This window comes from Dendrobates tinctorius, unplaced genomic scaffold (genome assembly GCF_039654945.1).
Source record: "Dendrobates tinctorius isolate UK_male_01 unplaced genomic scaffold, ASM3965494v1 ptg000241l, whole genome shotgun sequence".
NCBI classification, from domain to species: Eukaryota; Metazoa; Chordata; class Amphibia; order Anura; family Dendrobatidae; genus Dendrobates; species Dendrobates tinctorius.
Window position 1 is genome coordinate 29,625,067 of NW_027361908.1, and position 26,920 is coordinate 29,651,986.

The window sequence follows — 26,920 nt, forward strand, 5'->3', positions numbered from 1 at the left end:
TGGTGATCTATGTGCCTCCCCGGTGATGTCTGTCCCCCAGTGCTGTATATCCCACTTTTTTGTTTCCTGCTCTACTCACCGTCCGAGCCAGGGACCCGCTCCTGTACACGCCCGACGATGGACGCACCTCAGCTGTTCATTCTCCCCCCATCTCCATACTTGGGTGAGTCCCAATATGGAAACTTGGTTTTATGTACAGCACTTGCACTATCAGCTGAATACTGTATACAGACTGCTGTATATACAATATATAAGTGATACTGGCTGCTAAATCTGTGTATAAACACAATATCAACTATATAATGTATAAACAGCAGTTTATATACATTATATAGAGGATACTGTGACTTAGGCCGGTTTCACTCTAGCGTGATACCGCCGGCACTTGGACCGGAGCGTGCGGCTGCATAGAAATATATAGACGTACATGCAGCCGCACACTCCCGTCCGAGTACCGGTGGAAGTGCCTGGTGTTGATGCGAGAGACTCGTGTGAGTTTCTTGCGTCACACACGCTAGTGTGAAATTGGCCTTATAAATACAATATATGGGTGATACTGCTGTATATATGTTACATAGGTGATACTGCCACTATACACCCCAGTCACAGTATTACCTATATAATGTATATACAGCAGTCATGTATTTGATGTATGCCACATAATATAGTATAATGCTGTCTTAATATAGTGTATAATATAGAGATGTGCATATATATACCGTATATAAAAATGTACAGATGTTTATATAGTATGTTGCTGTGTATATAGTGTGGAAACCACACTGTATACACTGGCCCATCTCTATACTATATACTATATACACAGCTCCACTCTACATTCTTTACCACAGTATATATTGTGGAGCTATGTATGCTGTGTATACTTCTCCTGTATACATGGTATCATTTTCTAATTCTCAGTATCTGGTCTTATTGTGTGTGTGTGTGTGTGTGTGTGTGTGTGTGTGTGTGTGTGTGTGTGTGTATATATATACAGTATATATATCACTCCGATAAGTTGTGAAAAAGTGGCGGACATTTCACATCTGTAACATAACCTTTCTCTGCTGTGGAACTGAAATGTTGCCACATGGGCTAATAAAGAGTCCACCCCTACTCCGCTTGCTCAGGGCCCCAGCACTTACGATACTTACCTCTTCCCACACCTCCGCTGCAACGTCTTTTGATTGTGACGTTCCAAGTCAGAGGGTACAGTGACATCACATCTGTGTGCCCTCTGCCTGAACTGTCACGGTGCAGAGAGCCGGAAGACGCTTGTAACAACCCTGCCAGCATCACTGCATGGCCTCCCATCCCCCACACACCAATTTACTCACTTCTCCAGGCCATACTGTGAGTTCTGTCTGCAGCCAGTTCCATGCTGTGTGCCTCTTGCTTCCTGCCTGCTCTCTGCATGCTTCCTGGCTGTGTGCATAGGGGGCGGCGCCGGAACTCTCTGGTTATTATGGAATCAGTGGGCACCTGCCTGATGAGTCCCTGGCTAATTACCAAGAGGCCTCTAGTATTTAGGGCAGCTCCACCAGGTGGAAGCTGCCTGAGCAACGCCTTCACTCAGTTACTGTCTTGCTACTGAATTGCCAGGTCCTGTCCTGTGTTTTGCCTTCTCTGGAAGCTTGTTTCCTAGTCCTGTATCTATGCCTGTCTGCTCTGCCCTCCAGGAGGCAGAATATCTTGGTCTCTGTGTCTTTGTTTTTAGCCTTGCCTTTTACCTGTCTTGCTGCACTCTAGGAGGCAGAATATCTTGGTCTCTTGAGTCCTTGTTCCTAGCCTTGTCTTGTACCTGTTCGTCCACAGTCCAGGAGGCAGAATATCCTGGTCCCTGTGCTATTGCTCCTTGCCTTGTCTCGTACCTGTCCTCTCTGCCCTTCAGGAGGCACTGTGTTGTGAATGAGTCACCAATGAGGATAGCAGGCCAGGCTAAGCCACAGAAAATCAGAGAGGTTGGTAACTAACCAGCTGCAGACCTTTATCCTGTCCACACAACTAGCAGTAGCCGTGGAGCATACGTACGATGATCCTAGACACCTCGGCACAGCTGGAGAGCTAACTAAGCCTAAAACAAGAAAGGGAAAATCTAAACTGCCTCGGAGCAGACCCCAAAGGAATAGATAGCCCCCAAACATATATTGTCGGTGAGACAAGATAAAAACACAAACACAGGCAGAAAAATAGACTGAGCAAACGATGGGGCCCACACTGACTAGACAGGCCAGGAAAGGAAAGACACTGTCTGCAATCACGCAAAAAACCCTGCAAAAAGTCCAACACATTTGATGAACAAAAACACTGAAGTCGCACGACTTCGCCCCCACTATGTCAGCACTCTGGTATATTCTGAAAGCAAAGCAAAAAGAGACCAACATAAAAGGGGATATAACAAACTGGTACATGCAGTAACAAATGGGCGGTGATTCAGCACAGCGCCAGCCGGAGCTAGCTGACCTGCACAAAGCAGAGATAAGCAAAATAGCAAATGAACCCCAGATCTCCAATCGTCTTCCTCATCATCAGGTGGCAAGCCTCCATCAATCAGATCAGCTCCACTACCTCCAGTAACCATCAGAGGATGCCCAGAAAGAGATCTCTCAATCTGACCAGCTCCACTATCTTCAGCAATCACCAGAGGGAAGCCAGAGAAAGAATTCACAACAGCACCGTATCTGAGTCCTTGTGTCTTTGTTCCTGTACCTTGTCTCGTACCATTACCTTGTCTGGACTTAGTCCTACCTCTGTCCCTCGGTCTCCTTGTCTGCGGCTCCTTTCCCTGCTATGTCTATCCTTGTGTCCTCTCCGTCTGCTTGTGCTCTGCACTCTTGCGGCTCTGCTTGTGCTCTGCACTCTTGCAGCTCTGCTTGTGCTCTGCACTCTTGTAGCTCTGCTTGTGCTCCGCACTCTTGCAGCTCTGCCTGTGCTCTGCACTGTTGCGGCTCTGCCTGTGCTCCACACTCTTGTGGCTCTGCTTGTGCTCCACACTCTTGCGGCTCTGCTGGTGCTCTGCACGCCTGCAGTCCTGCTTTGTTCTGCTTCAGCTGCTGCAGAACCTCTTGCTGCTAACTGCAGCTCCTCTCCGCAGCCTTGCGGTTCTTCTCCAGTGTGAACAGGTCCAAACCTGTTCCTTCATACCTATCTATATTTCCATCCTTCCCGTACCAGTACCTGCACCTCCTGTGTGAACAGGTCTCTACCTATTCCATAGACCACTCCTTCCTGTCCGTGTACCTGTGCCTTCCCACTCAGCCGTGCCTGCCTGCCAGTGTCTAAGCCATGCCCGCCTGCCAGTGTCTCAGTCGTGTGCGCCTGCCAGTGTGTCAGCCATGCCTGCCTGCCAGCTTCTCAGCCATGCCCGCCTGCCTGAGTACCAGCTGTGCCTGCCGTGCTCACCTGCCTGTCAGTCAGTCGTACCTGTCCTAGCGTTCTGCTTCCCATTGGTATCAACAGCCACAGCCAGACACCACCCAGGAGTGGCACCTGGCAGCTACCTGCCACACAAGCCTGACCTCACCATCAGAGGCTCCAGTGAAGACCAAGGTAGCTGCATTAGTTACGCCCCTTCCAGGGTTGTCTGGATTGTGGCACAGTTGGTTTACAACCCACTCACTCATGCTAAACTGCCAAGGCATCAACATTACAGTTTGCTCAGCCCATGATCCCCAATGAGTACCATGTCCTTGTGCTCTCTGAGAATGATGAACACTTTTCTTGCCCGTATGATCAACCAGAAGAATTTGCTCCACCAAGGATGGTTCAGATAATTGATTCACCAGACCCAATCATTGTCTCCAAAGCAATTTTTAACCACCGCCTGGCTTAAGAGGAGCTCGACCCTGCAGATCCACCAACGTTCTATGGGAATCCTAAAGAGTTCCAAGGGTTCCTGGAGCAGTGCTTTCAGTACATCGAGTGGAATGCAGCCTGTTTCCTCTCTGATTGGGACAAGGTGGGAAATATAATGTCCTACCTAGCAGGAGATGTTTTGATTTGGATAAGTCCCCTCTGGGAATCAGGGTATCCTATTATCATGGACCTAGAGGCCATCCTGGTGGCCTTCTGTAAAGCCTTTGATGTGCCTTGCCCAGCTGCTCCTTTGAAGTCTTCCCTGTCTAGATCTGAGAGGCGCTCCAGACAGGAGAAACCTGTGAGGAAACCGCCACGTCAGACCACGACCGTCCGAAACCCTCCTGTTCCTCTATCCGTTAAGGCAGCTACCCGAGTAGAACCCAAGAACACCGATAAGAGTGGGCTAGCAAAGCAGCAGCCCGAAACCAGCCGCAAGAAGGGCATATGGTGTCGCTGTGGTTGTGTGGAACACCCGGACAGTCTCTGTCCAAAGGAGCTAAAGTCCCAGAACCTTGGGCCAGCAGGAGAGGCTGCCCTTGGTGAGAGTACCTCCTCTCCACCAATGTCTGTGACTGTTCCTGTGCCTTGTGGGAGATTCGGCCCTGCAGATGTATTAATAAAGCTGCAAGCCAGACAGCCAGTGTGTGGTTCCTGTCCAACTGCTCCAGAATCCAGCAACGGTGTTTGGTGATGGCTGAGCCCTAGTTCTGAACAGTCCAATTTTGAAGGGACAACTACAGCTCCAAATTGGAGCGTTATATATGGAGAAGTTTGTCTTCCACGTGCTGACCAGTTTGCCCACCGGTCGTTCTGAGCCGGGTACTCTACTGCTCGTTCTGTCGCAGCTGATGTTGATCCGCCATTACTAGCCAGACCCTGGCGCTAGTATAATGTTAGGGACGGCAGAACGCACTAAATATTAAATAATAGAAAGTGCGTTCGCCACCCGGGGTCCACCATACAGTAGGTGTTAATACCGCTGCTAGACAATGGCAGACGCGCTATATGGCGGTATAATGCGCATGGGTTCAACGTCACCCGATGTGCGCAGAGCGGACTCTGTTAACTCACAGAGGCGCTGTTACATAAACATAAACACCGAGCCTGTTAGACTCACAGGTCTCAGCGAAATTGCACACACGGTATCAGGTCACAGAACAATGTCCAAGACAGGGGACGGTGTCCTTCTTGACCTACCGTGCGTGCGGCGTCGCTACTGCGGATGCCGGTAAGTGCTGCTGAATGCAGGATGGCGGCAGACACAGCCGCTATGCGATAGTGCCGGGAGAGACGTGACACCACCGGATGCTAGTGTAGAGGTGCGGTGTGCACAGTGGCCTAAGGTTTGCCACTGACTGGAGCTGACTCTTTCTATGGTTCCGTATCCACATGCGTAATATTGGAGGGAGGGGAATCTTAATAAGTCAGTCACCAGAATCATACAACCATCACCATTCACACATCTAGCAAGAAGAGTCTATACTAGCGCATGGCCAAGCGGCCATGCGGGCCTTTTATAGCCATGCGCTGCCGGGACCTTCCAGATCTCTGAGATGGACCAATCAGATCAGGAGAAGGACCAGAGCACGTGACTCCCGATCTCCAATGGGAGATCGTCTCGTGAGCATGCCCAGTAGCGGGACGAGACGACATATCCTCTGGAGTGACTTGCTGTAGGACAGCCTGCGCTGCTATTGCTGACCCAGAGGTGGCAGCAACAACCAGTCCTACGGAGCTGGTCTGAGCAGAGCGTCTGGGACGCCGAGATTGGTGTGCAGGCTCCTGAGTGGTCGGTGGAGAATGGGAGACCACTGGATGTAAGGCTCTGGATTCCCACTGTGCAGCTGCAGGAACCCGACACCTAACATTACCCCCCCTCCTAGGGCCCCACCCTGAGCCTCGCTACGCTCAAAGGCTGCGATCAGGAGCTCCTTGCCTTGTCTGGTCCTGTCCTCTCTGCCGTCCAGAAGGCACTGTATCCAAGTCCCTGTGTCTTTGTTCCTGGACCTTGTCTTGTATCATTACCTTGTCTAAACTCAGTCCTACCTTTGTCTCTCGGTCTTCTTGTATGTGGCTCCTTTCCCTGCTGTGTCTATCCTTGTGTCCTCTCCGTCTGCCTGTGCTCTGCACTCTTGTGGCTCTGCCTGTGCTAGCCCGCTAGTGACATGTTTGTCCAAAATTGTAGGCTTGGCTTGCCACCTTGCCATGGTTGATGGGCGTACAAGAATTGGCCAATTTGTGCGCTGAGACCCTTCATTTTTCATCTATTACTGTAAGTAAAAAAAAATTGGGGGAAAATTTTTTTGGGAAAATCTTGAGAAGCATAATCTGAATTGAATGTTTTCAATGTTTTCGGTGGTTTCACATGGACTAGATTCATTCACATGTGCTACTGTGTTCTCTTTTTCGTTTATATCTACTATATAATCGTCTAATTATGTCTGTCTGTCTGTTTGTAATGGAAATCCTGCGTCGCTGATTGGTTGCGCCCGGCCAGCCGCGACCAATCAGTGACAGGTGAAGTCCGGCCGTGAATTGGCACAGAATTTGAACGACGCACGCCACCACTACCGTCGGGACATCTGCGGCGAGTCATCTCCTGCCACACAGATTTGCCACAATCAGCGATATTGGCGTTGAATTTAAAGGGGATCTGTCACCCCATTTTTGGCCTATCAGCTGCAGACACCACCATCAGGGGCTTATCTGCAGCATTCTGTAATGCTGTAGATAAGCCCCCAATAAAACCTGAAAGATAAGAAAAAAGAGTTAGATTATACTCACCCCGGCGTTCGGTCCGGTCCGATGGGTGTCACCGTCCCATCCGGTGCCTCCCATCTTAATACGATGACGTCCTCCTCCTTGCTTCTCCCTCGGCTCCTGCAGTGTGCAGACGCCAGACCTCTCTGACCTTTCCCGGTGCCTGCGCACTGCAGCACTTTACTCTGCCTTCAACAGGGCAGATAAAGTACGCATGTGCTGGAGCTGAGGGAGAAGCAAGGAGGAGGGCATCATCGTATGAAGATAGGAGGCACCAGACTGGACCGTGACACCCACCACACCCACCCCCGCCCCCCGGTGAGTATAAACTAACATGTTTTTCTTATTTTTCAGGATTCATCGGGGGCTTATCTACAGCATTACAGAATGCTGTAGATAAGCCCCTGATGGTGGTGGCCCCAGCTTATGGGGCAAAAGTGGGGTGACAGATTGCCTTCATATAAACTACATACATATTCTAAAATACCCGATGCGTTAGAATCGGGCAACCATCTAGTATATAATATCTAATATAAATATATATAAATATATATATATATAGTCCTTCACAGATGAAAGCAGCACACCATGTAAGCTTCAATAATTGCAATTTAATAGCCCATCTGGCTATGTGCCCATGCAGCAACGTTTCGGTCCAGTGGGTGAGGACCTTTCTCAAGCATTACAATAGTGACAAGCGAATGCTTTTTAAAGCACACAAATTACAATAGTATTTTTCAACAATTAGACAATGTTCACTGTGCAGAATGTAATTACATGAATTGTGGAATGTCATCATAAAGTGCAAAAATAGTGCAATGTGCAAAAATGCAGATCATAATAAAATCATTTACAGTCAGCATAGATCCTGTTAATAGACAGTGATTGATAATCAGCGGCAGCTGTAAATTGAAAGGCAGACATGACTTATCCCATTAATATCAATAAAAGACGCACCGAATATGGGCGTTCCTAATAGCTCAAAGCGCAGGACCTAAAGAACCACATGTAATCCCCGGCTCACTGTCGCTCATGCGCAATGGCACAGCCACTACACAAGGCCCATCTTGGATAAGGGAAAGATTCAATGCTCCTGTGAACATGCGTAATACACAGCATACAAAAATACGCCATCACAAGTACTGGAAAAATTGCGACACTGCATCATAATAATAAAATTAAAGAAAAAATGAATATAGTGCTTATTTAACCGCTTATAGCGAAACAAGGGGAAATGGTGGCAGAGTATATCCATTAGAACATAGGAACACCTCCCATTAGCTGGGACAGGTAACCCATATCTGAGAAAGGAGTGGTGGACCCCACTTAGGGCACAACACTTGCACTCTCCCAAAACTGGACACATACCCCAATATTAACACATTCATATGACCAAAAAAATAACAAAAACAAAACATAGAAAGCTGCGCATATAATCATATTTATTGAACAATGTAAATTTCATGATATTTAAGGTAGTAATACACTTTAAATAGATGAGGGAGTCATGAATTCCAAATTCAGTCCACTGCCCCAAATAATCTAAAAAAATAAAAAATAATAATATTAACCCCTTCACCCCCAAGGGTGGTTTGCACGTTCATGACCGGGCCAATTTTTACAATTCTGACCACTGTACCTTTATGAGGTCATAACTCTGGAACGCTTCCATGGATCCCGGTGATTCTGACATTGTTTTCTCGTGACATATTGTACTTCATGTTAGTGGTAAAATTTCATTCAAATAACTTGCGTTTATTTGTGAAAAAAATGGAAATTTGGCAAAAATTTTGAAAATTTTGCAATTTTCCAAATTTGAAGTTTTATGCCCTTAAATCACAGAGATACGGCACACAAAAAACTTGATAAGTAACATTTCGCACATGTTTACTTTACATCAGCACAATTTTGGAACCAAAATTTTTTTTTGTTAGGAAGTTATAAGGGTTAAAAGTTGACCAGCGATTTCTCATTTTTACAACACCATTTTATTTTTAGGACCACATCACATTTGAAGCCACTTTGAGGGGTCTATATGATAGAAAATACCCAAAAGTGACACCATTCTAAAAACTGCACCCCTTAAGGTGCTCAAAACCACATTCAAGAAGTTTATTAACCCTTTAGGTGCGTCACAGGAATTTTTTTGAATATTTAAAAAAAATGAACATCTAACTTTTTTTCATAAAAAAAATAATTCAGGTTCAATTTTTTTTATTTTACCAAGGGTAACAGGAGAAATTTGACTGCAAAAGTTATTGTGCAATTTGTCCTGAGTACGCAGATACCTGATATGTGGGGGGGAACGACTGTTTCGGCGCATGGCAGAGCTCAGAATGGAAGGAGCGCCGTTTGACTTTTTCAATGCAAAATTGGCTGGAATTCAGATTGGACGCCATGTCACGTTTGGAGAGTCCCTGATGTACCTAAACAGTGGAAACCCCCTACAAGTGACCCCATTTTGGAAACTAGACCCCCTAAGGAACTTATCTAGATGTGTGGTGAGAACTTTGAACCCCCATGGGCTTCACAGAAGTTTATAACATAAAGCCATACAATTAAAAAATCATATTTTTTCCAAAAAAATGATCTTTTCACCCTCAATTCTTATTTTTCCAAGGGTAACAGGACCCTAAAAGTTATTGTGCAATTTGTCCTGAGTACGCTGATACCCCACATGTGGGGGTAAACCACTATTTGGGTGCATGGCAGAGCTCGGAAGGGAAGCAGCGCCATTTGACGTTTTGGGCTGGAATTGAGATCGGACTCCATGTCGCGTTTGGAAAACCCCTGATGTACCAAAACAGTGGAAACCCCCCACAAATGACACCATTTTGGAAACTAGACCCCCTAAGGAACTTATCTAGATGTGTGGTGAGAACTTTGAACCCCCATGGGCTTCACAGAAGTTTATAACATAAAGCCATACAATTAAAAAATCATATTTTTTCCCAAAAAATGATCTTTTCACCCTCAATTCTTATTTTTCCAAGGGTAACAGGACCCTAAAAGTTATTGTGCAATTTGTCCTGAGTACGCTGATACCCCACATGTGGGGGTAAACCACTATTTGGGTGCATGGCAGAGCTCGGAAGGGAAGCAGCGCCATTTGACGTTTTGGGCTGGAATTGAGATCGGACACCATGTCGCGTTTGGAAAACCCCTGATGTACCAAAACAGTGGAAACCCCCCACAAATGACACCATTTTGGAAACTAGACCCCCTAAGGAACTTATCTAGATGTGTGGTGAGAACTTTGAACCCCCATGGGCTTCACAGAAGTTTATAACATAAAGTCATACAATTAAAAAATCATATTTTTTCCACAAAAATGATCTTTTCACCCTCAATTCTTATTTTTCCAAGGGTAACAGGACCCTAAAAGTTATTGTGCAATTTGTCCTGAGTACGCTGATACCCCACATGTGGGGGTAAACCACTATTTGGGCGCATGGCAGAGCTCGGAAGGGAAGCAGCGCCATTTGACGTTTTTGGCTGGAATTGAGATCGGACACCATGTCGCGTTTGGAAAACCCCTGATGTACCAAAACAGTGGAAACCCCCCACAAATGACACCATTTTGGAAACTAGACCCCCTAAGGAACTTATCTAGATGTGTGGTGAGAACTTTGAACCCCGATGGGCTTCACAGAAGTTTATAACATAAAGCCATACAATTAAAAAATCATATTTTTTCCACAAAAATGATCTTTTCACCCTCAATTCTTATTTTTCCAAGGGTAACAGGACCCTAAAAGTTATTGTGCAATTTGTCCTGAGTACGCTGATACCCCACATGTGGGGGTAAACCACTATTTGGGCGAATGGCAGAGCTCGGAAGGGAAGCAGCGCCATTTGACGTTTTTGGCTGGAATTGAGATCGGACACCATGTCGCGTTTGGAAAACCCCTGATGTACCAAAACAGTGGAAACCCCCCACAAATGACACCATTTTGGAAACTAGACCCCCCAAGGAACTTATCTAGATGTGTGGTGAGCACTTTGAACCCCCCAGTGCTTCACAGAAGTTTATAACGCCCGGGCGTGAAAATAAAAAATTCGTATTTTTTCCACAAACATGATCTTTTAGTCACCATTTTTTTATTTTTCCAAGGGTACCAGGAGAAATTGGACCTTAAAAGTTGTTGTCCAATTTGTCCTGAGTATGCTGATACCCCATATGTGGGAGAAAACTACTGTATTGGCACACGTCGGGGCTCGGAAGGGAAGTAGTGACGTTTTGGAATGCAGACTTTGATGGAATGGTCTGCGGGTGTCATGTTGCCTTTAGAGAGCCCCTAATGTACCTAAACAGTGGAAACCCCCCACAAATGACACCATTTTGTAAACTAGACCCCCCAAGGAACTTATCTAGATGTGTGGTGAGCACTTTGAACCCCCCAGTGCTTCACAGAAGTTTATAATGCCCGGGCGTGAAAATAAAAAATTCGTATTTTTTCCACAAACATGATCTTTTAGTCACCATTTTTTTATTTTCCCAAGGGTACCAGGAGAAATTGGACCCCAAAAGTTGTTGTCCAATTTGTCCTGAGTATGCTGATACCCCATATGTGGGAGAAAACTACTGTATGGGCACACGTCGGGGCTCGGAAGGGAAGTAGTGACGTTTTGGAATGCAGACTTTGATGGAATGGTCTGCGGGTGTCATGTTGCCTTTGGAGAGCCCCTAATGTACCTAAACAGTGGAAACCTCCACAAATGACCCCATTTTGAAAACTAGACCCACTAAGGAACTTATCTAGATGTGAGGTGAGCACTTTGAACCCCCAAGGGCTTCACTGAAGTTTATAATGCCAGGGCATGAAAATAAAAAAATCGTATTTTTTCCAGAAACATGATCAATTAGTCCCCAATTTTTTCATTTTCCCAAGGGTAACAGGAGAAATTGGACTCCAAAAGTTGTTTTCCAATTTGGCCTGAGTACGCTGACACCCCATATGTGGGAGAAAACTACTGTATGGACACACGTCTGGGCTCGGAAGGGAAGCAGTGACGTTTTGGAATGCAGACTTTGATGGAATGGTCTGCGGGTGTCATGTGCGTTTGGAGAGCCCCTGATGTACCTAAACTATTGAAACGCCCCACATGTGACCCCATTTTGGACACTAGACCCCCCACGGAACTTATCTAGATGTGTGGTGAGCACTTTGAACCCCCAAGTGTTTCACAGAAGTTTATAACACTCGGACGTGAAAATAAAAAAATCATTTTTTTCCACAAAAATGATATTTTTGCCCCCAATTTTTTATTTTCCTAAGGGTAACAGGAGAAATTGGACCCCAAAAATTGTTTTGCAATTTGTCCTGAGTAGGCTGATACCCTACATGTGGGGGTAAAACACTGTTTGGGCGCATGGCAGAGCTTGGAAGGGAAGGAGCACCATTTGACTTTTTCAACTCAGAATTGGCTGGAATTGAGATCAGACGCCATGTTGCATTTGGAGAGCCCCTGATGTGCCCAAACAGTGGAAACTCCCAATTATAACTCCAACCCTAACCCCAACACACCCCTAACCCTAATCTGAGCCCTAACCCTAGCCCTAACCCTAGCCCTAACCCTAGCCCTAACCCTAGCCCTAACCCTAACCCTAGCCCTAACCCTAGCCCTAACCCTAGCCCTAACCTAACCTAAGGCTGTGTGCACACGCTGCGGATTTTGCTGCGGTTCCGCAGCAGTTTTGGCCGCTGCGGACCAGCAGCAGTTTTTGCTGCGGTGTACAGTACCATGATTCCCTATGGGAATCAAAAACCGCAGTGCAGACGGTGCGGAATTTTCCGCGCGGATTATCTGCGGTTTTCAATCCGCAGAAAGAATTGACATGTCAATTCTTTCTGCGCATTCTCCTGCGGTTTGCCATCTCCTCTATTGAGGAGATGAAAAACCGCAGGACAAAACCGCAGAGCAATCCGCAGGTAAAACCGCAGGTCTTTTGACCTGCGGTTTCACCTGCGGATTTTACAAAATCTGCGCGGGTGAATCCGCACCTAATCCGCAGCGTGTGCACACAGCCTTACCCTAACGGGAAAATGGAGATAAATACTTTTTTTTTAGTTTTATTATTTTTCCCTAACTAAGGGGGTGATAACGGGGGGTTTGACTTACTATTTATGGCGGTTTTTATGTTTGGCGGCTGTCAGACGCTAAAAGACGCTTTTTATTGTAAAATAGTTTTTGCATCACCACATATTGAGAGCTATAATTTTTCCGTATTTTGACCCACTGAGTCATGTGAGGTCTTATTTTTTGCGGGACGAGTTGACGTTTTTATTGGTACCATTTTCGGGCACGTGACATTTTTTGATCGCTTTTTATTCCTATTTTTGGGACGCAGAATGAACAAAAACCAGCGTTTCATGAATTTCTTTTGGGGGGGTGCGTTTACACCGTTCCGCGTGTGGTAAAATTGATAAAGCGGTTTTATTCTTCGGGTCAGTACGGTTACAGCGATACCTCATTTAAGTCGTTTTTTTATGTTTTTGTCAGTTTTATGCAATGAAAACTATTTTATATAAAAAATTATTATTTTTGCATCGCTTTATTCTGTGAGCTATAACTTTTTTATTTTTTCGCTGATGATGCTGTATTGTGGCTCGTTTTTTGCGGGACAAGATGACGTTTTCAGCGGTACCATGGATATTTATATGCATCTTTTTGATCGCGCGTTATTACACTTTTTGTTTGGCGGTATGATAATAAATCATTATTTTTTGCTTCGTTTTTTATTTTTATTTTTTAAGGGGTTCGCTTAAAGGGTTAACTAATGGGACAGTTTTATAGGGCTGGTCATTACGGACGCGGCGATACCTTATATGTGTAGTTTTATTGTTTTGTTTTTTTATTATTTCCAAAAAATGGATTTATTGGGGGAATATTTTTTTTTTTTTTTCTAATTTATTTGGCGATTTTTTTAAATTTATTTTTACATTTTTTTTTAATTTTTTTTTACTTTATTACATAGTCCCAGGTGGGACATCACTGTCCTGTGACAGATCGCTGATCTGTCACATCACAGATCACTGTGACAGATCAGCAATCTGTCACAGGCATTGAAGCAGACTTCCTCTTGCCTGTGCTTTGCAGGCACTGAGGAAGCCAGCTTCCTCAGGTCCCCGAAGGCCCCCGTCGCCATCTTGGATTCGGGGGCCTGGAGGATAGGAGCCCCCCCGCAGCAGCGCTGCACTTTGCGCTGCCGTGGGGGGCTCAGGGAAGCACGGAGGGAGCCCCCTCCCTCCCGATGCTTCCCTTTAACTCCCGGTACACCGCGATCATGTTTGATCGCGGTGTGCAAGGGGTTAACGTGTCGGGGCGGTCCGTGACCGCCCCTGACACATAGTGCCGGGTGTCAGCTGTGATAATCAGCTAACACCCGGCCGCGATCAGCGGCGCTCACCACGTGGGCGCCGCTGATCGCGGTAGACGTACTATCCTGTCCACGGTCATACGGGCCCGGGTACCGTGGACGGGATAGTACGTCGGATGTCAGGAAGGGGTTAATGCCTTAAAATTACACCAAAGATAAGATAAAGAGAAAAAAGTTGCATCAATAAAACAGACACTCCATAATAGATTTACAAAGTAATCTGTAGCTTATACTCAACATTCAATCTGAAAGGTTTCAGTGTATTCAACTTTTTTATCCATTCCAACTCCCTAATCTTGATTAATCTTACTCGATCACCCCCTCTTCTCAGAGGAGGCATCTGGTCTATGATCATAAATGATATATGATGTATGCTTAAGGTCAAAAAAATGTTTTGCGACTGTTAAATCTTGTCTCTTTTTCCTAATACTATGTCTATGTTGATTCATCCTGACCTTTAATTCACATGTAGTTTCACCTACGTAATATAGATTGCATGGACGTCTTAGGCTACTTTCACACATCAGGTTTTCGGCGTCAGGCGCGATCCGGCGTCGTGCCGGAACGCCGGATCCGGCAAATGTTTAGTAAAACCGGATGTGACGGATCCGGTTTTCTGCCGGATCCGTCTTTTTCTTGACAGACAAAACCGGATCCGTCTCATCCGGTTCATCCGTTTTTCTATCCGTTTTTCGACGGATTACGCCGGATCCGGTTTTTAAAATTGACCCTTGTGGCCTTCCGAACGGGATTGGCTACTGGAAAACTAGATATAGCATGTTCCTACAGCCCTTCTTTGACAGGTTGTAGAGAAGAAAGTGCAGGTTGGAGAGAAGAGCAAGTTACTGGCGAAGATGGATGTTGTCATTGGAAATATTACCACTAGAAGTTCTGTGACGGTTTCAGGGACAATTTTCCACTATACTTTATGTCACCTCAAGGCAGAGTACACTGGCAGGATGACAGAGTGTGAGAGATTTGTGCCCTAAACTTGTGTACCTTCTGGACCAACAGTATATACCTTTGCCAACCAAAGTTGGCTATCTTGTCATGGTCTTACTATTTTTACCTTTAGGCCACAGGTGTGTACCTGGTTGTGTTTTATGCAAAGTATTTCACCTTTTAACAAAAGTTGTGTACATTGGTAGGAAATCACCAACAATAAACACAACTTTTTAAGTGAAATACTTTGCTTCATAGAATCATAGAATCATAGAATCATAGAATCGTAGAGTTGGAAGGGACCTCCTGGGCCATCTGGTCCAACCCCCTGCTCAAAGCAGGATTCGCTAAATCATCCCAGTTAGATGTCTGTCCAGCCTCTGTTTGAAGACTTCCATTGAAGGAGAACTCACCACTTCTCGTGGCAGCCTGTTCCACTCATTGATCACTCTAACTGTCAAAAAGTTTTTTCTAATATCTAATCTGTGTCTCCTCCCATTCAGCTTCATCCCATTGCTTCTAGTCTTTCCTTGTGCAAATGAGAATAAAGTTGATCCTTCTACAATGTGACAGCCCTTTAGATATTTGTAGACAGCTATTAAGTCTCCTCTCAGTCTTCTCTTTTGCAAACTAAACATTCCCAAATCCTGCAACCTTTCCTCATAAGACAGGGTTTGCAGACCAGTCACCATTCTGGTCGCTCTTTTCTGAACTTGCTCCAGTTTGTTGATGTCTTTTTTAAAATGCGGTGCCCAAAATTGGACACAATATTCCAGATGAGGTCTGACCAAAGAGGAGTAGAGGGAAATAATTACTTCACGTGATCTAGACTGTATGCTTCTGATAATACATCCTAGAATTGCATTTGCCTTTTTTGCTGCTGCATCACACTGTTGACTCATATTCAGTCTGTGATCTATTAGTATACCCAAGTCTTTTTCACATGTGCTGTCACTTAGCCCTATTCCTCCCATTCTATATATGCTTTTTTCATTTTTATTGCCCAGATGTAGTACTTTGCATTTCTCCCTGTTAAAAACCATTCTGTTAGTTGCTGCCTACTTCTCCAGTTTATTTAAATCTTTTTGAATCCTCTCTCTCTCTTCTCTAGTATTAGCTATCCCTCCTAGCTTTGTGTCATCAGCAAATTTAATCAGTTTACCCTCAATTCCTTCATCTAAATAGTTGATAAAGATGTTGAACAATACAGGGCCCAGGACAGAGCCCTGTGGTACCCCACTTGAGACATTCTTCCAACTGGATGTGCAGCCATTTACGACCACTCTTTGGGTCCGATCACTAAGCCAGTTATGAATCCACCTAACAGTTGCCTTGTCCATTCCATACTTAGTCATTTTTTCAATAAGGATTGTATGAGAGACTTTGTCAAATGCTTTGCTGAAGTCAAGATATACTATATCTACAGCATTTCCTTGATCCACCCAATCAGTAATACCATCATAGAAGGAAATTAAATTAGTCTGACATGACTTATTAGTTACAAACCCATGCTGACTCTGTTTAATCACTTCATTCTTATCCAGGTATTGACATACATGTTGTTTAATAATTTGTTCAAAGATCTTTCCTGGTATAGAAGTCAGACTCACCGGCCTATAGTTGCCTGGGTCCACCTTCTTCCCCTTTTTGAAGATAGGAACAACATTTGCTCTTCTCCAGTCTTCTGGCACTTCTCCTGTTCTCCAAGAATTTTCAAAGATTATGGAGAGGGGTTCAAAAATTTCTTCTGCTATCTCCTTCAGTACTCTGGGGTGTAATTCATCTGGACCTGGAGACTTGAATACATTTAGGTTAGCTAAGTGTTTCCTCACTATCTTTCTGTTTATAGATATCCTGGATTCTTCTATTCCCTTAATAGGACAGTGAATAACAGTTGATGTTACATTTCCTTTCTGAGAGAAAACAGATGCAAAATAGGAATTTAAAAGTTCAGCCTTCTCAACATCCTGTCTTACCATTTCATCATTTTCATCCTGTAAAAATCCTATAGCATCTTTGACTTTTCTTTTACTTTTGACATATCCCCAAAATCCTTTATTATTGCTTTTGACATCTCTTGCAAGCCTCAATTCATTTTCAGCTTTAGCTAATCTGATTTGTGCCTTGCAGGTTCTGCAGACAGCATTATATTCTTCTTTAGATATGCCTCCTTCTTTCCATTTTATAAACATTTTTTGCTTCCTTTTTAGCATGTGCTTAAGTTCTGTGTTCATCCATCCTGGTTTCCTTAAATGCTTCCTATTCTTCCCTCTTTTTGGAATTGTTAACAACTGTGCTTTGAGAATTTCATTTTTCAAGATTTCCCATCCTTCCTGGACATTTTTGTCTTTAAGGATATCCAGCCATTGGATCCCTCCAATTCTCTTTCTGAATCCCTTAAAATCTGCCTTTCTGAAATCTAACCTTGACGTCTGAGTCTTCACAGATCTTCCGCCTCTAGTTATCCAAAATTCTAAAATAGCATGGTCGCTACCTCCTAGGGTCCCAGCCACTTTTACCTCCTCAACCATTTCCTCCCTGTTTATAAGGATTAGATCCAAGGTAGCAGTTCCCCTTGTTTTCTCCTTTACCTTTTGGAAGATAAAGTTGTCAGCAAGAGAGGATAAGAATTTCCTTGACCTGTTAGTTTTGCCTGAGAGAGATTCCCAACAAATGTCTGGATAGTTGAAATCTCCCATGACAACTATGTCATATTTTTTGGAGAACTTGGCCATTTGATGCATAAAGAGTTCATCCATATCTTCAGCTTGCACAGGCGGCCTGTAGTAAATGCCTACAATGGTGTCCTTTCCATTGTTCTGTCCTTGTATTCTTACCCAAACAGTTTCCACAGAACTCCCAGTCTCTGAAGCTTCAATCTCTGTGCAGATATACGCATTTCTAACATACAATGCGACACCCCCTCCTCGTTTATCAAGTCTGTTTCTTGCAAATAAGTTGTATCCTTCTAGTCTTGTATTCCAATCATGTGTATTGTCCCACCAAGTTTCAGTGATTCCAATGACATCATATTTCAAACACAACCAGGAACACAACTGTGGCAAAAAGCTAAAATTTACCCACAGTTATACCTGGTTTTGAATACCTTTTTACCTTTGAAATACCCTGTATTTAACTTTTTTTTAAAACATAGTTCGCCGCAGAAAGAAATGACAGACAACCATTGTGAAACGATAATTTAACTTTTATTTAAATTTTTTTTTTTTTTGTAGAATGTTTTTAAAGTGCAAAAAAACTTTTTTAGAAAGGTTTTAAACCCAATGGGCATTTTTATTACAAAAAACACACATTACAATTCTGTGTACTGTGGGGTGGAAATACTGCTGGAGGGGCTGCGGGACACTTCGACACTGGGTGTGTGGAGAGAGGACTGGGATCTTGGTGGGGAAGGAACAGTTAGAGGTGAAGGTGTGGAAAAAACTACAGAATGGGTGGACATGTGGGAAGCAGAAGAGGTGGTGGGTGGTGGAGTGGAGGGTTGGGCAGGGACTGTAGGAGCAGATGATGTTGATGGAAAGTTATATGGGGAAGGAGTTTGGTACGGGGAAGGAGTTTGGTACGGGGCAGGTTGCTGGAAGTGGGGAGATGACTGGTACTGGGGAGGTTGCTGGTACTGGGGAGGTTGCTGGTACTGGGCAGGTTGCTGGTATGTAGTAGGAGGGGGAGGATGAAAAGTGGCTGGAGGGGGTGCAGATGTAATAGGAGGGGGAGGATGGAAAGTGGCTGGAGGGGGTGCAGGTGGAGGAACTACAGTGGTGGGAGGTGGAGGTTGGGAGGTAACCTGCTGTAGAGCACCGTGGCACGAATGCATTACATGCATCTGCTGGGCAGGAGAGAGCGTTTCCATGTGCTCCACAACAGACCTGAAAAAGGTGTGGTTTGGCGAAGATCTTGCTTCTGAATGCATGGTTTGCAGAAGTGTCTTCACCTCCAGAATGCTGGAGTTGATCTGCTGAAAGCCTGCGGAGATTTGCTCTGACAAGACTTTGAGACAGTTCTGGAAAGATGCATTCAGATGCAATAACTCTTGCGCATAACTCTTTTCCTGACCCCTCTGCCGCTGTCGCCCAGTACCCGCAGGTGTACTAGAGGCGGCAGGGGCAGAAGGGTGGGGTAAAGGGAAAGCGATCTCCTCACCAGCAGCTTCATGTAATGTAGGCGGCCACGATGCTCCTGTGCTGGTGGATGGGACAGATGGGTCGAATGTGTGGGAAGGCAGGGAAGGTGCAGATGTACCGGGGCGGTCGAAGTGTCCCTCGGTGCCGGTCTCCTCAGGGATCGCCTCAGAAGGGTCCAATCGTGCAGGCTCCCGAGTGCTGCTCACCGTGCTGTGGAATAAAGAGAAAAAAAAACAATTAAAATACTGACATGGTATGGCCCTGGCTGAAAAAAAAAAGTTACATCTAACATTTTTTTCACATGTGGTGTGTAATATTTACCTTCTGGTGAGCATTGTTTCCCGGAGGAACGACAGGGCTTGTGCGTACTTGTACTTGCTCCTGCGTCCTCCAGATCCACTCGGGGCCCGCATCTCTTTATTGAACTCCTTCTTGAAACGATCCCTCACAGACCGCCACCGATTCACAATTCTGTTCCCTGAAATGAGAAAGGAGTGGTATGTATACAACATCAGTGTTTCACTAACTCCAGTCCTCATGGTCCCCAGGGGTCATGTTTTCAGGATTTCAATAGTAAATAGAAATCCTGAACACATGATCCGTGGGGACCACGAGGACTGGAGTTCGGGAAACACTGGTTTACATCAAGCAACCGTTACTGTATATACTTACGCTCTTTAATCTGGTCCCGAGCTTCGAGGTCCTCCCAGCGGCCCACAAGGAGAGAACAGATTTCCTCCCAGAGTCGTTGGGTAATGATCAGGTCAGCGTGGCGGCGGTCAGCCATATTCCAGAGCGGCTCCCTTTCTCTGACGAGATCGATGAGGCGGTCCACATCAATCCCTCCATCCTCACCGTCAGAGTCGGGAGCACGCTGTGAAGGCTGTTAAAGAAAAAGACAAAAATAACATAATTAGCCTCCACAAAAGAAATGAAATAAAAAGTGCAAAAAAACAAAGCAAAAATATTTATACTTACACGCTGGTGACCGCCGCGTTGCTGTCGCCGACGACCCTGGGAGGCACTGCGAGGACCTCTTGGCCGAGCACCAGATTGGGAAGACTAGAGAAGAAAACAAAAAATGTTATGAGTTTGGATGTAGGCATTTGTTTGCTGTGTGTGGTCTGCAGAACATTGTTTTCTATGTGTTGTGTGTAGTGTGATGTTGTGTTTCTGCGTTTGATGCAAAAAACTTACGAATTGTGAGCCCACTCCAAGCGTCTGTCCACCCCTTCCTTCTTCTTCTGGGAGCTCCTCTTCATCTTGTGATTCCTGTTTTGAAATAAAAGGCAATGAATAGACATATATTACAGAGATGATGGATTTTGGAAATAAAAACTTACCGTCAAACGCTGACGATGCGAGGGAGGGCTCCCAGAAGAAGATGTGCTGTCCTGTTGATGGCCAGACTCCATGGCTGTGGGTATTGCTGCTGCCAGTGATGCCATTTCTGCTGCTGCTGCTGCTGCATCTCTTTGGCGGCTGTTGAATAAAGAGAAACAAAGGGCCAATGAATATCTTGATATTCCATGGCCCTAGTTTGGAGGAATGGGGGATTTGATAATTACCGTCTCTCATCTGCTTCTGGACTCCCCTCCCGTTCAGCATGCTGCTCCATTTGGGGTGGTGCTGATGGTGCTGCTGCTGCATCTCTTTGGCGGCTGTTGAATAAAGAGAAACAAAGGGCCAATGAATATCTTGATATTCCATGGCCCTAGTTTGGAGGAATGGGGGATTTGATAATTACCGTCTCTCATCTGCTGCTGGCCTCCCCTCCTCAGCATGTTCTATTTGCTGCTCCATTTGGGGTGGTGGTGGTGCTGATGGTGCTGCAGTGGTCTCCTGCCTTCTCCTGCTTCGCTTGGTTGCTTTCTTGGGTGGCATGTTGGGTGTGGCTGTGGGTCCCACTGTCTTGCTTTTATATATGTCTTGTGGGCAGAGCTACTGAGCATGCTCAGACCAAAAAACCGGATCCGGCCGCCGGATCCGGCTTTCGCCGGATCCGGCGCATTGCGGCGCTCATAGGCTTTCATTGTGTGAAAAAGCCGGACGCGCCGGATCCGGCGTGTCCGGCTTTTTCGCCGGAGACAAAAAACGTTACAGTAGACGTTTTTTCCAGACGCCGGATCGCGACACATTGCGACACATTGCCGGATCCGGCGAAAACTGGATGAAACGCATGGCCATCCGGCGCGATCCGGCGCAAATGCAAGTCAATGGGGGTGAAACCGGATCCGGCATTGCATTTCGCCGGATCCGGTTTCTGTCAAAAGCGCCGGATCGCGCCTGACGGCGAAAACCTGATGTGTGAAAGAGGCCTTAGAAGATAAATGACAAACTCAGATGAGCAAGTTAAAAAACGATTAACTTTAATTAACCTTTGGTTATGTGGATGCTGAAAGGAACTCCCTTTGTCCATATATGCACAATTTACACAATTCAAACAAGGAAATGAACCAACCCTCAATTTACCTGTCAATGTAGTCTGAATGTCTTCCTTTCTAGTGCCTATGTCAGAGTGGACTAAGATTTCCTTAAAATTTCTGACACGTTTGTATGAAATCAATGGAGGGGATTCAAATTCTCTAATTTCTGGATGACACTTACCCAGCATCTGCCAATGCTTTTTAACAATGGCCACAATGTGTCTACTTTCTTCACAAAATGTAGTAATAAAAGGGATTCTATATTTTTGTTCACTAATTCTCTTCTCACGATTTTTTTGAACATGGAGATCACCAAGTGTCAATCCCTTAACCCTTAATTTACAATTCTCCAACAATTTAAGAGGATATTTGCTATCTCTGAACTTGGTAATCATATTATCCAATGCTTTATCCATAACATCAGGTTCACTTACAATACGCCTGACTCGTAACAATTGACTAAACGGGAGAGATTCTGTCATTTTTCTTGGAAGATGACTATCAAAACAAAGTAGATGATTCTTGTCAGTTGGCTTAACAAAGATTTCAGTCTCCAGTCTATCATTTTTTAACCTAATTAATATATCTAAAAATTGGATCTCTATTTCCAAATATAAAAGAGTAAAGTTAATATCATCATTGATAGTATTAAGGAAACTATGAAAAGCCTCTAATTCAGCAATAGTGCCAGTCCAAAGGAGGAGGACATCATCTATGTATCTCCACCACCCGAGTACATGTTCAAAGTGGTGGGACACATAGATGAGGTCCTCCTCCAAAGTCGCCATGACCAGATTCGCATAAACAGGCACCATAAAGGCAGGATAATAACCTGTTTATTTGACAATTTATTTTCTTTGAATGCTTTCTTGGATTCATTTTGCCAATTATAGATCTTCCCCACACGATAATCCTCCATGTCTCTCATCCACTTATGTCTCTTTACTTCCTCTAAATCTTCCTTCACTTTATTTAACCGTGTAACAACATTCTCCTTGAATTTATCAAACAACTCCATGCCCAAAACATCTTTCAATTTATGTTCAGTATCAATAACATTCACATTAAGCATTGAAATCTCTTCTTGGAGGAACTCCATATTTAGCAATAATATATTCATAGCATACTTATTAGATAAAGAAACAAAATTTCACAAAAAAGTTCATTACCAGAATGAATTTATTGATGCAACTTTTTTCTCTTCATCTTATCTTTGGTGTAATTTTAAGGTATTAATATTATTATTATTTTTTTTTTTTTAGAATATTTGGCAGCAGCAGACTGAATTTGGAATTCATGACTCCCCCATCTATTTGAAATGTATTATTACCATCATGACATTTACATTGTTCAATAAGTAAGATTATATGCGCAATTTTCGTTGTTTTTGTTATTTTTTTTGGTCATATGAATGTGCTAACATTGGAGTTTGAACTTGTGGTGGTTTTGGGGTATGTGTCCAGTTTTCGGAGAGTGCAAGTGTTGTGCCCTTAGCGGGGTCCACCACTCCTTTCTCTAATCAGATATGGGTTACCTGTCCCAGCTAGTGGGAGGTGTTCCTATGTTCTAATGGATATACTCTTCCACCATTTCCCCTTGTTTCGCTATAAGCGGTTAAATAAGCACTACTGTATATTCATGTTTTTTTAATTTTATTATTATAATGCAGTGCCGCAATTTTTCCAGGACTTGTGATGGCGGATTTTTGCATGCTGTGCATTGCGCATGTTCACATGCGAATTGAATCTTTCCCTTATCCAAGATGGGGCTTGTGTAGTGGCTGTGCCATTGCGCATGAGCGACAGTGAGCCGAGGATTACATGTGGTTCTTCCGGTCCTGCCCTTTGAGCTATTAGGAACGCCGATACTCGGCAGTAGAGATGAGCGACTTTGCCTTTTTTAGGGTCGAGTCGGGTTTCATGAAACCCGACCTTCGCAAAAGTCGGGTCGAACGAAATCGGCCGACTATAGGGAAAAGTCGAAGGCCGACTGAAACACGAAACCCAATGCAAGTCAATGGGGAAGCAAAGTCGGCAGGGAGTGGAGGATAGTAAACACACCTACAGTGCCCATTTCAATGCCAAAAAAATAAATTCTTATTACTGAAGCTTGTCAACCTTAACTTACTTCATAATAATAGTTACGCATTGAAAACTGGGGGTTATTTGACTAAAGTTGTGCGGGGGTAGGGCTGGCTCCAGGTTTTCGTGTGCCCTGGGCCAAAGAGTGTCAGTGCGCCCCTTTAACACATACCACAACTCATGATGCTCCGATACAGCACAGAAATATAGGTATAGTACAATGACAAATACTTCACTGCTTACATGATATGACTGATCTATTGTAAATTGTACAATAGTTCAAAAAAAGGACAGTATATTACTCCATACAGTATGGCCACCACATTGTGCGCCATACAGAATAATGAGCCCCATATATTTCTCCATACAGAATACAGTAATTGGTCACATATAATGTTCCATAAGGTATATGATGAGCTCCACATAATACTATAGTATATGATGGTCCCCATGGATGATGCTCCAGTGTGTTATGGGCCCAAATAATGCTCCATATATAATGGGCTCCATTTGTAATGGTCCAGTGTATAATGGGCCCCGTAAATGCTGCTCCAGTGTCTGATGTCCCCCATTTGGAATGCTCCAGTATATGATGGGCCTCATGGATGATGCTCCAGTGTATGATGGACCCTAATAATGCTCCATATATAATGGGCCCCATTTCTAATGATCCAGTATATAATGGGCCCCGTTAATGCTGCTCCAGTGTCTGATGTCCCCCATTTGGAATGCTCCAGTATATGTTGGTCCCCATGGATGATGCTCCAGTGTCTTATGGGCCTTATAATGCTCCATATATAATGGGCCCCATTTCAAATGATCCAGTGTATAATGGGCCCCGTAAATGCTGCTCCAGTGTCTGATGTTCCCCATTTGGAATGCTCCAGTATATGTTGGTCCCCATGGATGATGCTCCAGTGTATGATGGGCCCTAATAATGCTCCATATATAATGGGCTCCATTTCTAATGTTCTAGTGTATAATGTTCCCCGTAAATGCTCCTCCAATGTCTGATGTCCCCCATTTGGAATGCTCCAGTATATGATGGGCCTCATGGATGATGCTCCAGTGTCTTATGGGCCCTAATAATGCTCCATATATAATGGGCCCCATTTCTAATGCTCCAGTGTATAATGTGCCCCATAGATACTGCTCCAGTGTCTGATCTGCCCCAATTAGAATGCTCCAGTATATCATGGGCCCCATGGATGATGCTCCAGTGTCTTATGGGCCCAAATAATGCTCCATATATAATGGGCTCCATTTCTAATGGTCCAGTGTATAATGGGCCCTGTAAATGCTTCTCCAGTGTCTGATGTCCCCCATTTGGAATGCTCCAGTATATGATGGGCCTCATTGATGATGCTCCAGTGTATGATGGGCCCAAATAATGCTCCATATATAATGGGCTCCATTTTGTAATGGTCCAGTGTATAATGAGCCCCATAAATGCTGCTCCAGTGTCTGATGTCCCCCATTTGGAATGCTCCAGTATATGATGGGCCTCATTGATGATGCTCCAGTGTATGATGGGCCTTAATAATCCTCCATATATAATGGGCTCCATTTCTAATGCTCCAGTGTATAAAGGGCAACGTAAATGCTGCTCCAGTGTCTGATGTCCCCCATTTGGAATGCTCCAGTATATGATGGGCCCCATTTTTAATGAACCCAGGCATGGTATGTGAAAAGAGCTCCATGGATTAATCTGAAGTGTGTGTGTCAGAAACACCGCACTGAACTTGCTCACTGAGCCAGTGCGCGTGTCCTTAGTAAAGCGAACTGTGCTCAAAGATACCTGTGGAGCGGGCAGCAGCCGAGTAGATGCGTACTTTAGAGCCGCAGGACCTGAAGCACGTGACTGCTAGGGGCGTGGCCTAAACTCCAGAGAGCTAGGAGCTGCAAGAGAACTCCTAGTAGGGTAACTGCGAGACAAAGTTAACAAGGGGCATAGACAGGGAGGATAGTCAGGACGTAGCCAATAAGTCATACACAGAGATAGCTGCAAGGTACAAGAGGGGCGAGCAGAGACTAGTCAGATCACAGGCAATGAGTCATACACAGAGAGGATAGCACAGTACAGAATCAACAGGCAAACTCACAACGGGAAACAGAACCGGGTCAGAACCATATAAACAAACTATAACAACAAATAGGCACAGGCACACAGAGGTCAGCATACTTGGCCAAAGGCAAAAGTATAACTGGCAGGGATTGGAGCTTCCCAGGGGTTTAAGAAGCTCTCCCAGAACCAGAAAGAGGCCACAATCATTAACCCCAGGTGTGCAGGTCAAAACCTGCACTGAGCTCCAGACATTAACCCCTGACATGCAGCTCAAAAACCTGCACTGGGATCATGACAGTGTGCTGCCGCATCCTTTACTTTTGGTGTGGGTGAAGGACACAAGGAAAGGAGTTGCTCCTGACCAGAAGCCTGCACTGATGATTCAGTGCTTGCATTTTTTGAAACTTCAGTAGAGGAGGCGATAGAGCTGGAGGCTGTTTCAGCAATGTAAGCCAAAAACAGTTCCTGATGCTCCGGCTTTAAAAGTAGTCTACCTACTCCCAGAAAAGGGAGCCTTACAGGCCTTCCGGAGCTACACCATGACACAGGCTCAACACCTCCTGCCTTAGCTGCTATTGTGTTTTTGGCACTACCAGCAGATGCACCACTATCAGTATCAGGTGGCCCCCACGTCCATGTCCTCTTCCACCATACTTCCTCATGTTTTTGAAAATGGACCCAAAATACCAGCAGATATATGATACTGTATCAGAAGCGTACAGCTCTATACAGTCTAGGGATAACAGTAAATCTCCGTATATATTTCATGAGTCATACACAGATGCTCACAGGCTCAGTATGGATTCCACAATAAAATAAAAAGTTGAAAAAGGGCACAGTATCACCAGATACAAGGTATATATAGTACAGTTTATACATTATGAATCTCCGTATATATTTCAGGAGGCAGACACAAACGCTCTCAGGCCCAGTATGGATTACACAAGAATATGAAAAGCTGTAAATGGGTAATGTAACACAAGCGTACAGCTGTATACAGTGTTGGGGTAATCTTAAATCTCCAAATATATTTCCGGTGTAACAGAAAGACTTTCACAGGCTCATTATGGATTACACCAGAATCTAAATAGCAAAAAAGGTTAATGTATCAGAAGCGTACATGTTGTGAGTTCATTTTCCCCTTCACCGTCGATGTCTGATGAACTCCCTCTTCTGGTGAAGGAAGGTAGTGAGGCTGATTACCAAACACCTGATCTGGTAGATGATGACTGGGTAACAGGAACTTCTGACTGGATATAAGGCAGCCG